This window comes from Phyllobates terribilis, unplaced genomic scaffold (genome assembly GCF_046119375.1).
Source record: "Phyllobates terribilis strain yellow unplaced genomic scaffold, ASM4611937v1 Scaffold_8__6_contigs__length_399053987, whole genome shotgun sequence".
NCBI classification, from domain to species: domain Eukaryota; kingdom Metazoa; phylum Chordata; class Amphibia; order Anura; family Dendrobatidae; genus Phyllobates; species Phyllobates terribilis.
Window position 1 is genome coordinate 349,994,517 of NW_027362768.1, and position 12,439 is coordinate 350,006,955.

At 51.2% G+C, this 12,439-nt stretch overlaps 2 long non-coding RNA genes across 2 annotated transcripts in view; one reads left to right on the forward strand and one right to left on the reverse strand.

Moving 5' to 3' along the window:
- Positions 1-12,439, reverse strand: part of LOC141156559 (uncharacterized) — an 810,169-nt gene that overhangs the window by 256,200 nt on the left and 541,530 nt on the right. The gene's annotated exons all lie outside the window — the stretch shown is intronic.
- LOC141156557 (uncharacterized) overlaps positions 476-12,439 on the forward strand; it is a 71,548-nt gene continuing 59,584 nt past the window's right edge. The window contains exons 1-2 of the long non-coding RNA XR_012247664.1: positions 476-638; positions 8,656-8,800. This is a non-coding gene — a long non-coding RNA (uncharacterized lncRNA). The remainder of the gene's footprint in view (positions 639-8,655; positions 8,801-12,439) is intronic.

Below are 12,439 nucleotides of genomic sequence, written 5' to 3' on the forward strand. Positions count from 1 at the left end.
AATCCTACTCGGTATACACTATTCACTTTATTATGAGGGCTTATTTATCAGGAAATTGGATAAAAGGGATTATGCTATACGTAGCAAGAGAAAACTGCTTCTATGTACAACTACACTGGTCATCCCGGTGTTCAGCCGTCTCTCCAGTCTCTATAGATAGAAAACTATTTGGATCACAATAGATATCTTTTCATATCCAAATGAGCCTTATTCAGCAATATTTGGTTTCATTCATTAGTGGGCAGTGAGGTAAATGCTTCTACTGCCGCCCTTGTATCTCATCTATTAGACTTATGAGCTGTAGCACTTATTTATCATTGTAGTCAGGCTCGGTCTGGCCTGGCGGGACGCCGGGAAATTTCCCGGTGGGCCCCGGGCCCCTTGCAGAGGGAACAGGAGAATAAAAAAAAAAAAAAAAGTGGTCGAGGGCGCACGCAAGCACTTTCACCGACGCGATGCCCAGTACAGTAGCGGGAGGGGCCTGGGAGCAGGAGAGCAGGGCAGGGGCTGCGCTGCAGCGTCACATTCAGCAGACAGGGCCGTACGTCTGCTAAAAGTGACGTCACAGCGCGCCCTGCACTGCAGTCTCCCGCATTAGGGGCGCGTCTGTACACTGTATGGGCTGGAGACAAGCCAAGGTACTGTAATATTTGTGTGTTTGTATGGATTTTTATGTATATGCTGCCTGCATGTGTGTGTGTACAGTGTGTGTATATGCCTGTGTGTGTATATGCCTGCGTGTGTACAGTGTGTGTATATGCCTGTGTGTACAGTGTGTGTATATGCCTGTGTGTGTACAGTGTGTGTGTACAGTGTGTGTATATGCCTGTGTGTGTACAGTGTGTGTATATGCCTGCATGTGTGTGTATATGCCTGTGTGTGTACAGTGTGTGTATATGCTTGTGTGTGTACAGTGTGTGTATATGCCTGTGTGTACAGTGTGTGTATATGCCTGTGTGTGTATATGCCTGCGTGTGTACAGTGTGTGTATATGCCTGTGTGTACAGTGTGTGTGACGCGCCCCCTGGGCCATATTCCTTAGGGGAATACCCGGAGCCGGATCAGATGGGAGTTGTAGTCTTCCGAGTGGCTATGACCCGGTCCGTGCCCAGGGTGTCAAGCTCAGTTGTATGTGGCAGTCCTACAGATGTTATTAAGTTCTTAATGTCGACTACGCCACCCGTTGTATTGCGGTCACTATGGCCGCCGCTGCAGCAGGGTCCGCTGAGGCTGATGGTGTAGGTGCAGCTTGTGATGGTATAACCCCCAACGGGTGGGGTATAGCCTCAGGGGGTCAGGTGCAGAGGATGGGGGTTGTGGTGGTGCAGCATAGGTGTTAAATGAAGACAGAGTCGGGTTGTGCAGTTTAGGGTGTTTACTCACTGCTGATGTTCCGGTCACTCCAGCTTCAAGTGACCTCCCGAGCCGTGCTGCATCCACCAGGTCCTGGATCCAGCCAACCCCCAAGCGAGTCCGGAGCGTGACCCTGAGCTCTCCTTCTGTCCTTTCTCTGGCCGTCCCCACTAGTGATCCACCCAGGTCCAGCTCCCTCGGGCCTTCTGTTGGGAGACCCTTGGCCTTGGGTTCCCTGACCCTCCACGTGGTATGCCTTCGGGGTGGATGTGGTGGGTGGCCGTGGCAGACGCTGCCCACGGCCTCCGGTCTCTGGCTGGGGTGTGTTTTTGCCCCCACCAGCTTGGGTTCCGGTACCCTGATGCCGACTCTTCACCCGTGGATTGGATTTGGGGTCTCAGAGTCCTCTCTTCTGTTTCCCCCTCTGGGTCTCTCTTGCTTTCTCCTCTCTCTCTCTGGGGCTTCTCTGCTCCTCTTCCTCTGCTCTGCTCTGACAGACTGACCCTGTTCTTTGATGGTGCCCACCTTATATACACCCTCTATGTGTGAGCTCAGGTGACCAGCACCCAATGAGCTCCTATCTTTACCCAGGCTGCTCCCCCTATCTGCCCCTACACTACTTGGGATGTTCCACCCCCCTCCCACTCCAGCCAGGAACAGACTCAGTCGTACCTGCACATTTCTAAGTGGGAGTACCGTCGGTCTGCTCCTCGGAAATGGGATGTGTGTAGTGCATGCAGCCTACCGAGCTCAGGTCCACACTCCATCCTTACCCGGGAGTGGAATATCACACCTCTGGGTTGAGGTGCAATACCCCTGTAGCAGCCGAATCCTCAGGGTGCTACATTCCCCCCTGGTAAATCACAGCACGTCCTCGGGCTGTAAGACATAAACAACACCAAAACATACAATTTTTTTCATATCAACAACATCGTATAAACATATAAAATAACATACATTAGCAGCAAAACATTCTTATAAAACATTCTCGTCGCCTCTGGCTCCTCCTCCGGTCACTGTGCAACGTGTGACCGGGTAAAGTGCGACAGTCTTTGGAACTCGTGGCTTTCCTATAAAACCGGTAGGGGGCGCTTTAGGACGCGCAACTATTTACAAGGGGTAGTGGCCGCTCTCAGTCCTCGGCCAGGTATTAGGGAGGAATGACCGCTCTCAGTCCTCAGTCAGTGGGATTTAGGGGTTAAACGGGTAAACAGTTCACACTTGCTGGTCCCAACGGGGACTATATTAGCAACAGTAACAGTTTCAGTTCACGGTGCCCCGACGGGCAACTATATACAGCTTCTGCTTCGCTGTACTTAACGACGGCGTCCTCCTGCTCTTGCTTTATGGTTACCTTTGGCTTCAGACCCGTCCGGGTCCTCTTGTTCTTCCTCCTCACACCGCAGCTCTTCCTCCGTCAGGCGATGCACATGGAGGGCGTAGGGACCTTTGGCACACTTGTGCCGGGTGAAGGTGACCTCGTCCCCGATGTAAAGGTCACGACCTCTGTGTCCCTCCGGTAGGTGGGACTCAACGTCTCTCCTGGTTACGAAGACGTCGCCTAGGGTGTGGTGGTCTCGGATGAAGCCCCACTCATGCTGCAGGTTAAACTTTATCACAGTCCCGGTGGTGCGGGGACTATGCGCTGCACGGGGGTCTCTCCTGGCCCGGCTCTTCTGCTCCGCGCTCTTTATTTGGGCTTGTTGTTCCCGGACCCGCCTCTCTCTCCGCTCCCTCTCGAAGTCCTCGAGCTGTTGGCGGCAGCACTCAGCACGCTCCGCTGCAGCTGCCCGAGTCTCTTGAGTGAACCCCATGAGGTCTTCTCCGGTGGGGTCCTACTCAAACTGCGCTTCTGCTAGCGGGGGCGAGATCCTCTTTACGGGCTTTGGAGCCGGGATCAGGGGTTCATCCAGGGGTCTCTCTCTCCGGAGTCGGGGATGGTGGAACTCCGGTGGCCATATAAATGGCTGCCCATCCGGGCACGTGTGCTGGGCGTACAGGTCCTCTCCCAGATGCGGCACTCTTGGTCTTATGGGCGCGGTGGTGTTAGCGCCCGGGTTGCCCGGGCCTTGCGGCCAGGCCTGGGGTATCTGGAAGGTGAAGGGCACCGTAAGGACGGCGGCGCCCTGGGCTACTTGGCCCTGCGACCAGGCCGGGGGCTCCGCGGAGGTACGGGGCGCTGTTGGTATTGCGGCGCCCGGGGGTACTAGGCCTTGCGACCAGGCTGGTGGTACTTCCTGCTTGGTCACGCTCGGGGTCGAGGCGTGTGACGTCACAGGGGTCGCGGCTCCCGTTTGAGGCCTAGTCTGCGGCGGTGATGTTGCAGCGACGGGCACGGCAGGATAGACTTCGGGCTCTGCGACGGGGAGCTGGGGCAGGTGCGCGGTTTCCCGGTTTGGGGTATAGACGTCCCCTTTACCTGCCTCCACTCGTTCGGCTCCCTTCTCGGCGCCGTCTCCGGCCTTCAGTCCTCCTGCGCCATCCTCAGAGGCGGTCTGTCTCCTCATCTCGGGTGGCGTGCTCCGCTGACAGGTCTCGGTCTGCTGGGCCATCTCACGGCTCCATTCTGCTAACGTCTCTCGCTGCACCCGGGCCATCCTCCTTGCGAGGCCCTCCAGAGCGGTCTGTGCACACTCCCGGTCTCGGGGGAGCTGTGCTAGGACCTCCACTAGTCCTAGTGGGGTCGTTGTTTCCAGCAGGCTCCTGACCAACGGGTCGGTGCTGCTCTGCTCTCCTACAGTCGTCTCCAGCAGGCTCCTGGCCAGCGGGCCGGTGCTGCTCTGCTCTCCCTCCTCGGTTTCTAGCAGGCTCCTGGCCAACGGGCCGGTGCTGCTCTGCTTTCTCGCCATCTCCGGGTAAGCTCCTCCGATACTCTTCTCCAGGCTTCTTGCCTCCGGGTGCGCTCTCTCCAGACTGCTCCAAGCGGCACCCATCTTTGTTCTCTCCTTTCGTCTCCTCCCCCCTCGAGGGCGGTCCCGGGGCCACTTGGTGACTGTCAGCTCCAGGGGCTGTTCTTTCACGCTGACAGACACCTCTAGCATCACAGTCTCTGTTGGTGGGGGCGGTTTCCACTTTTGGCGCCATTTTCGGTCCTGGCCCACGATGGGAGGTGGCCTCCTGCCACCCTCTGGCACGCCCATAATGGCGTCCGCTCTTCCAAGGCGGGAAACCTTTGGAAATGGCGGGAATCGCTTCCCAGTGGCGGGAAACTCTGCAGATGGCGGGAAAACGCTGTTAATGGCGGACAACCGGCGGGAATCGACTGGTGATGGGGTCCGATGGCGGGGACCCTCCGGAACCGGCAGGAGACTTCTTTTTGAGGTAAACTTGCACTTTTCTTCAGGCACGCAGTACCCGGTTGTTGTGGGCACGTAATCCTGCCGACTACGCCAAAGTTGACGCGCCCCCTGGGCCATATTCCTTAGGGGAATACCCGGAGCCGGATCAGATGGGAGTTGTAGTCTTCCGAGTGGCTATGACCCGGTCCGTGCCCAGGGTGTCAAACTCAGTTGTATGTGGCAGTCCTACAGATGTTATTAAGTTCTTAATGTCGACTACGCCACCCGTTGTATTGCGGTCACTATGGCTGCCGCTGCAGCAGGGTCCGCTGAGGCTGATGGTGTAGGTGCAGCTTGTGATGGTATAACCCCCAACGGGTGGGGTATAGCCTCAGGGGGTCAGGTGCAGAGGATGGGGGTTGTGGTGGTGCAGCATAGGTGTTAAATGAAGACAGAGTCGGGTTGTGCAGTTTAGGGTGTTTACTCACTGCTGATGTTCCGGTCACTCCAGCTTCAAGTGACCTCCCGAGCCGTGCTGCATCCACCAGGTCCTGGATCCAGCCAACCCCCAAGCGAGTCCGGAGCGTGACCCTGAGCTCTCCTTCTGTCCTTTCTCTGGCCGTCCCCACTAGTGATCCACCCAGGTCCAGCTCCCTCGGGCCTTCTGTTGGGAGACCCTTGGCCTTGGGTTCCCTGACCCTCCACGTGGTATGCCTTCGGGTGGATGTGGTGGGTGGCCGTGGCAGACGCTGCCCACGGCCTCCGGTCTCTGGCTGGGGTGTGTTTTTGCCCCCACCAGCTTGGGTTCCGGTACCCTGATGCCGACTCTTCACCCGTGGATTGGATTTGGGGTCTCAGAGTCCTCTCTTCTGTTTCCCCCTCTGGGTCTCTCTTGCTTTCTCCTCTCTCTCTCTGGGGCTTCTCTGCTCCTCTTCCTCTGCTCTGCTCTGACAGACTGACCCTGTTCTTTGATGGTGCCCACCTTATATACACCCTCTATGTGTGAGCTCAGGTGACCAGCACCCAATGAGCTCCTATCTTTACCCAGGCTGCTCCCCCTATCTGCCCCTACACTACTTGGGATGTTCCACCCCCCTCCCACTCCAGCCAGGAACAGACTCGGTCGTACCTGCACATTTCTAAGTGGGAGTACCGTCGGTCTGCTCCTCGGAAATGGGATGTGTGTAGTGCATGCAGCCTACCGAGCTCAGGTCCACACTCCATCCTTACCCGGGAGTGGAATATCACACCTCTGGGTTGAGGTGCAATACCCCTGTAGCAGCCGAATCCTCAGGGTGCTACATGTGTATATGCCTGCGTGTGTACAGTGTGTGTATATGCCTGTGTGTACAGTGTGTGTATATGCCTGTGTGTGTACAGTGTGTGTATATGCCTGTGTGTGTACAGTGTGTGTATATGCCTGCATGTGTGTGTATATGCCTGTGTGTGTACAGTGTGTGTATATGCTTGTGTGTGTACAGTGTGTGTATATGCCTGTGTGTGTACAGTGTGTGTATATGCCTGTGTGTGTATATGCCTGTGTGTGTGTACAGTGTGTGTATATGCCTGTGTGTGTATATGCCTGTGTGTGTACAGTGTGTGTATATGCCTGTGTGTGTACAGTGTGTGTATATGCCTGTGTGTGTATATGCCTGTGTGTGTACAGTGTGTGTATATGCCTGTGTGTGTATATGCCTGTGTGTGTACAGTGTGTGTATATGCCTGTGTGTGTACAGTGTGTGTGTACAGTGTGTGTATATGCCTGTGTGTACAGTGTGTGTATATGCCTGTGTGTGTACAGTGTGTATATGCCTGTGTGTGTGTATATGCCTGTGTGTGTACAGTGTGTGTATATGCCTGCATGTGTGTGTATATGCCTGTGTGTGTACAGTGTGCGTATATGCTTGTGTGTGTGTACAGTGTGTGTATATGCCTGTGTGTGTACAGTGTGTGTATATGCCTGTGTGTGTACAGTGTGTGTATATGCCTGTGTGTATATGCCTGTGTGTGTGTACAGTGTGTGTATATGCCTGTGTGTGTACAGTGTGTGTATATGCCTGTGTGTGTATATGCCTGTGTGTATATGCCTGTGTGTGTACAGTGTGTGTATATGCCTGTGTGTGTGTACAGTGTGTGTATATGCCTGTGTGTGTACAGTGTGTGTATATGCCTGTGTGTATATGCCTGTGTGTGTGTACAGTGTGTGTATATGCCTGTGTGTGTGCCTGTGTGTGTGTACAGTGTGTGTTTATATGCCTGTGCGTTTGTGTATATGCCTGTGCGTGCGTGTGTGTGTGTATATGCCTGTGTGTGTATATATGCCTGTATGTGTGTGTGTGTGTGTATATGCCTGTGTGCGTGTGCGTATGTGTGTATATGCCTGTATGTGTACATTGTGTATGCCTGTGTGCTTATGTGTCTTCACACGTGTGTGTGTGCTTCCCTGCGTGTCTGCATTTTTGTGTGTGATTGTCTGAGTGTGTCTGTGCATTTCTGTGTGTGCTTGCCTGTGTGTGTACTTGTCCCCATTTCTGTGAGTATCTGTATCTGCGTGTGTATATTAGGGCTCTTTCACATGTCCTGATATTTACGGGACTGGAGATATCCGTGTCCACCTGTGTGTCATCCAAGTGACACATACTGGCGCTTGGGAATCAGTGTACAGTTAGCGCTGTTCCCAAGAGCCGGGTGCTGAGCGCTGCCCTCATCATAGATCCCTGCAGGCGCTGTGATCAGCAGCAGCGGGGTCAATGATGAGAGTAGTAGTCTACTCCCACTGTGTCCGTGTCCAACTGTAAAAATAAGAATAAAATAAAAAAATCCTTATACTCACCTCTCCTAAGTGTCACCTGCTGTAATCCGTGCGAGCGCTCACGCCAAGGAGAATGACTTCTGCAGCGAGCTTGCTCCAGAGCTGCGCTTATTGAATCACAGGGCACCGCTTGTTGAGCGCAGCTCCGGAGCCCACTCGCTGCAGGAGACATTCTCCTCGGCGTGAGCGCTCGCACGGATTACAGCGGGTGACACTTAGTAGAGGTTAGTATAAGGATTTTTTTATTTTATTCTTTTTACAGTTGGACACAGCGGGTATAGACTATTACTCTCATCATTGACCCTGGGGTGCTGATCGCAGAGCCGGCAGGGATCTATGATGAGGGCAGCGCTCAGCGCTCTTCCCAAGCACCGGGTGCTAACTGTCATCAGTGTGCGGGACATTTTGCGGTCTGGACATCAGGTAAAAAACAGACATGTCAGCGTGTTTTGCCCACGGACACCACATGGTCTGTGTAAAGTGGAAACACACTGACATGTGCACATACGCATTCATGTGAATGGGTCTACGTGTGTCAGTGTCTCTGGTACGTGTGGAAACGGTCACCGCATGTACTGACGTGTGAAAGAGCCCTTAGTATGTGTCCGTGTGCGCTTGTTTTCGTGTGTGTAAGCGTGCTTCTGCATGTCTGTGTGCTCTTCCGAAGATTTATTATATTTGGAGAGAGATGGGAGAGAAATTCTAGGAGACAGAATGGGGAGATGTGTGAAGAAACAGTATGGTGAACTAGGGGAGGGGTGGGAATGGGTGCGGGAACAGAATGGGGAAGGGATGTATAAGACAGTATGGAGAGTGGGGGAATAGTGTGAGGAGACAGTATGGAGGGAGAAAAGTGTGAGGTGACACAGCACAGAGACTAGGTAGTGTGGGGGAAGGTATAGAGATGCGGCAGTATGGGGGGAACAGTGTGAGGGCACAGCAAGGAGGGAACAGTATGCTGAGGAGGGGGGAGTGTGATGAAGGGGCACAGTATAGAGACTGGGCAGTATAGGGGGGACACCGTGTGAGAGGACAATGTGAAGAGGGGGCCCAGTATGGTAAGGAGGGGGCAGTGTGGAGAGCAGGTACCATAAGAGGGGTAGAGTGTATGTCATGTTTTGTGCAGGGAGCATTGTAAGAGTTAGGTTTATTCAGGGGCTCAGTGTAGATATTTTTATTCGGGAGCATTATAATGACACTGCTATCTTTAAGGGCATCGTGTCGGGATGTGCTGCAGAAGACCGGAGAAGATGGAAGTCTGCAGAGACGAGCTGTGGATGAGAAAAGTCATCATGGAGACTGGACAAGAGGGAGACGAAAAGAGAGAGAACGACTCTAATCAGAGAAGACGTCTCAGGTAAGACACCTGGATGTAAATGTTCATCTGTGATCCTGCCTGCGTCTCATCAGTACTGTGGTTCCTGTATGGTCCACAGTCTGATGATGACTGATAACAACTCCCAGTATCTCTATTGTTAATTACATACTGGGAGTTGTAGGTTTATGCGATACAAAGATATATGGGGCTGACCTGACATTACAAATGATGGTGGTTCAGATGATGTATTCTTGTACTAATGTGTTTGTGCGCGTCTGTGTGTTTGTATGTGTCTACGTATCTGGAATAATATGTATTTTTGTAAGATGCGTGTATGTAAGAGTCCATTGTGGTGTGTAATAACATTCATATGCTTGGGGCACCTTTACTAAATCTATTAGGACTTGCTCACATGTGTTAGGGAATTCCATTTGTCTTTCCACATTTAGGAACAGACAAGTGAAATTTGCTAACCTTGTCATAACCATAGGGTTGTACTTGTATGGAGCGGGTTCAGGAGCTGAGCCTGCTCCATACCAGGCGGATGTCGGCTGTGTTACATAGCCGGCGTCTGCCTGTAACAGCAGTGATCAGAGTTCGCCTTGATTGCTGCTGTTCTGAGTATTTAAGTGCCCTTGTCAATCACTGACAGCGGCATTTAGATAGCACGATGGCCGGTGCATGCAGTCACCTGCTCCCTTCAGCCCCCTGTGACGCAGTTGCAGGTTGCTGGTGGGTTGCCAGTAGTGCTGAGTGAGCGTGGTCGGACAAGGTGTTATCTCAGCATGTTCGGGTGTTATCTGAGTATCTTGTAGTGCTCTGCTAATATGCTCGAGTCCCTGCGGTAACATGTTTTGCGGCGGTAGACAGAAGCAACACATGCAGTGATTACCTAACAAACAGGCAATTCCTGCATGTGTTGCGTCTGCCTGCAAAACATGCTACCCTGGGGACTCGAGCATATTAGCAGAACATTACAAGATACCTGGATAACACCCGAGCATGCTGGGATCACACCTTATCCGACCATGCTCGCTCAGCACTAGTTGCCAGATGCTGCTGCCATGTTAGTCGTTCAATGAAGCTCAGCCTGAGGCTGGGCTCCATGGAAGTGTCACAATCAAGGTGTCGGACGTTATTGCAGCACCCTCACTTTGTAGTTCGCGGTGACTGTAATGTCTCCCTCCTTGCACCGACCTTATAACAGGAAGCGAGTTGCGGCAGGGAGAATAAAACGTAATTTTCTCTGTGTAGCCAACGCTTTTCCATTAAGCTGTCTAACCAGGCTTTAAACCCTATTTACCTGCAGATTACCCCTATATCTGCAGATAAATAGCGTTTTTCAAGGTGACAAGTTACCATTAAAGGGACTCTGGCAGTACGGAATGACTGTTCGAACAAAGTCCTGCCGCTCAGTGCTTCACAGCGTGGCCAATCATGTAACTATAGTGCATTATAGAAAAGCATAACAAGTAATAAAACCGTTTATGGTGGGCTGTAGTGTGGGCCCCTAGAGTCAGTTCCCCTGGTGGGCCCTGGGCACCCCAGTCCGACTCTGCTCACCGCTATAATAAAACATTGTATTCCATAATTAATAACCATCAGCTTCTCACAGAGGGAGGTCGGCGAGTGGTACATACAGCGCATTGTGAAAGGATTTGGCCCCCTTGAACTTTTCTACCTTTTGCCACATTTCTGGCTTCAAACATAAAGATATAAAATTCAAATTTTTTTGGGAAGAATCAACAAGTGGGAATGAAATCTATTGGATATTTTAAACTTTTTAAAAAAAATAAAAAATGAAAAGTGGGACGAGCAATATTATTCGGCCCCTTTACTTTCAGTTCAGCAAACTCACTCCAGAAGTTCAGTGAGGATCTCTGAATGATCCAATGTTGTCCTAAATGACTGGTAACGATAACGAGAATCCACTGATCCAATGTTGTCCTAAATGACTGGTAACGATAACTAGAATCCACCTGTGTGTAATCAAGTCTCTGTATAAATGCACCTGCTGTGTGATAGTCTCAGGGTTCTGTTTCAAGTGCAGAGAGCATCATGAAGACCAAGGAACACACCAGGCAGGTCCGAGATACTGTTGTGGCGAAGTTCAAAGCCGGATTTGGATACAAAAAGATTTCCCAAGTTTTAAACATCTCAAGGAGCACTGTGCAAGCGATAATATTGAAATGGAAGGAGTATCAGACCAATGCAAATCTACCAAGACCCGGCCGTCCCTCTAAACCAGTTTTTCCCAAACTCCAGTCCTCACGGACCCCCACAGGTCATGTTTTCAGTATTCCCTTAGTATTGCATAGGTGATGGAAGTATCATCAAGGCATCAGGAATTCTCTCACCTGTGCAATACTATGGAAATCCTGAAAACATGACCTGTGGGGTCTGTGAGGACTGGAGTATGGGAAACACTGCTCTAAACTTTCATCTCGAACAAGGAGAAGACTGATCAGAGATGCAGCCAAAAGGCCCATGATCACTCTGGATGAACTGCAGAGATCTAGAGCTGAGGTGGGATAGTCTGTCCATAGGACAACAATCAGTTGTACACTGCACAAATCTGGGCTTTATGGAAGAATGGCAAGAAGAAAGCCATTTCTCAAAGATATCCATAAACAGTCTCGTTTGAAGTTTGCCACAAGCCACCTAGGAGACACACCAAACATGTAGAATAAGGTGCTCTGGTCAGATTAAACCAAAATCGAACTTTTTGGTCACAATGCAAAATGATATGTTTGGCGTAAAAGCAACACAGCTCATCACCCTCAAAACACCATCCCCACTGTCGAACATGGTGGTGGCAGCATCATGGTTTGGGCCTGCTTATCTTCAGCAGGGACAGAGAAGATGGTTAAAATTGATGGGAAGATGGATGGAGCCAAATACAGGACCATTCTGGAAGAAAACCTGTTGGAGTCTGCAAAAGACCTGAGACTGGGAAGAAGATTTATCTTCCAACAAGACAATGATCCCAAACATAAAGCAAACTCTACAATGGAATGGTTAGAAAATAAACGTATCCAGGTGTTAGAATGGCCAAGTCAAAGTCCAGACCTGAATCCAATCGAGAATCAGTGGAAAGAGCTGAAAACTGCTGTTCACAAACGCCCTCCATCCAACCTCAATGAGCTCGAGCTGTTTTGCAAGGAAGAATGGGCAAGAATTTCAGCCTCTCGATGTGCAAAACTGATAGAGACATACCCCAAGCGACTTGCAGCTGTAATCGCAGCAAAAGGTGGCACTATAAAAGTATTAACTCAAGGGGGCCGAACAATATTGCACGCCCCACTTTTCAATTTGTTAAAAAAGTTTAAAATAGCAAATAAATTTCGTTCCACTTCACGATTGTGTCCCACTTGTTGTTGATTCTTCCCCAGAAAAATAGAATTTTATATCTTTACTAGATGGTGGCCCAATTCTAACGCATCGGGTATTCTAGAATATGTATGCGGCCGACCGGGCGCAATCAGCAGAACGTTGTTTAAATTTGGCGCCAAAATCGCTGATTGGTCGCGGCCGGCAACCGCGACTAATCAGCAAAACGGTGTTTAAATTTGGCGGCAATATCGGTGATTGGTCATGGGTGGCGGCCGCGACCAATCAGCGAACTGTGTTAGTGAGGACGGGAGAGCTTGTTTAAATTTGGCGATAAAATAGACCAAT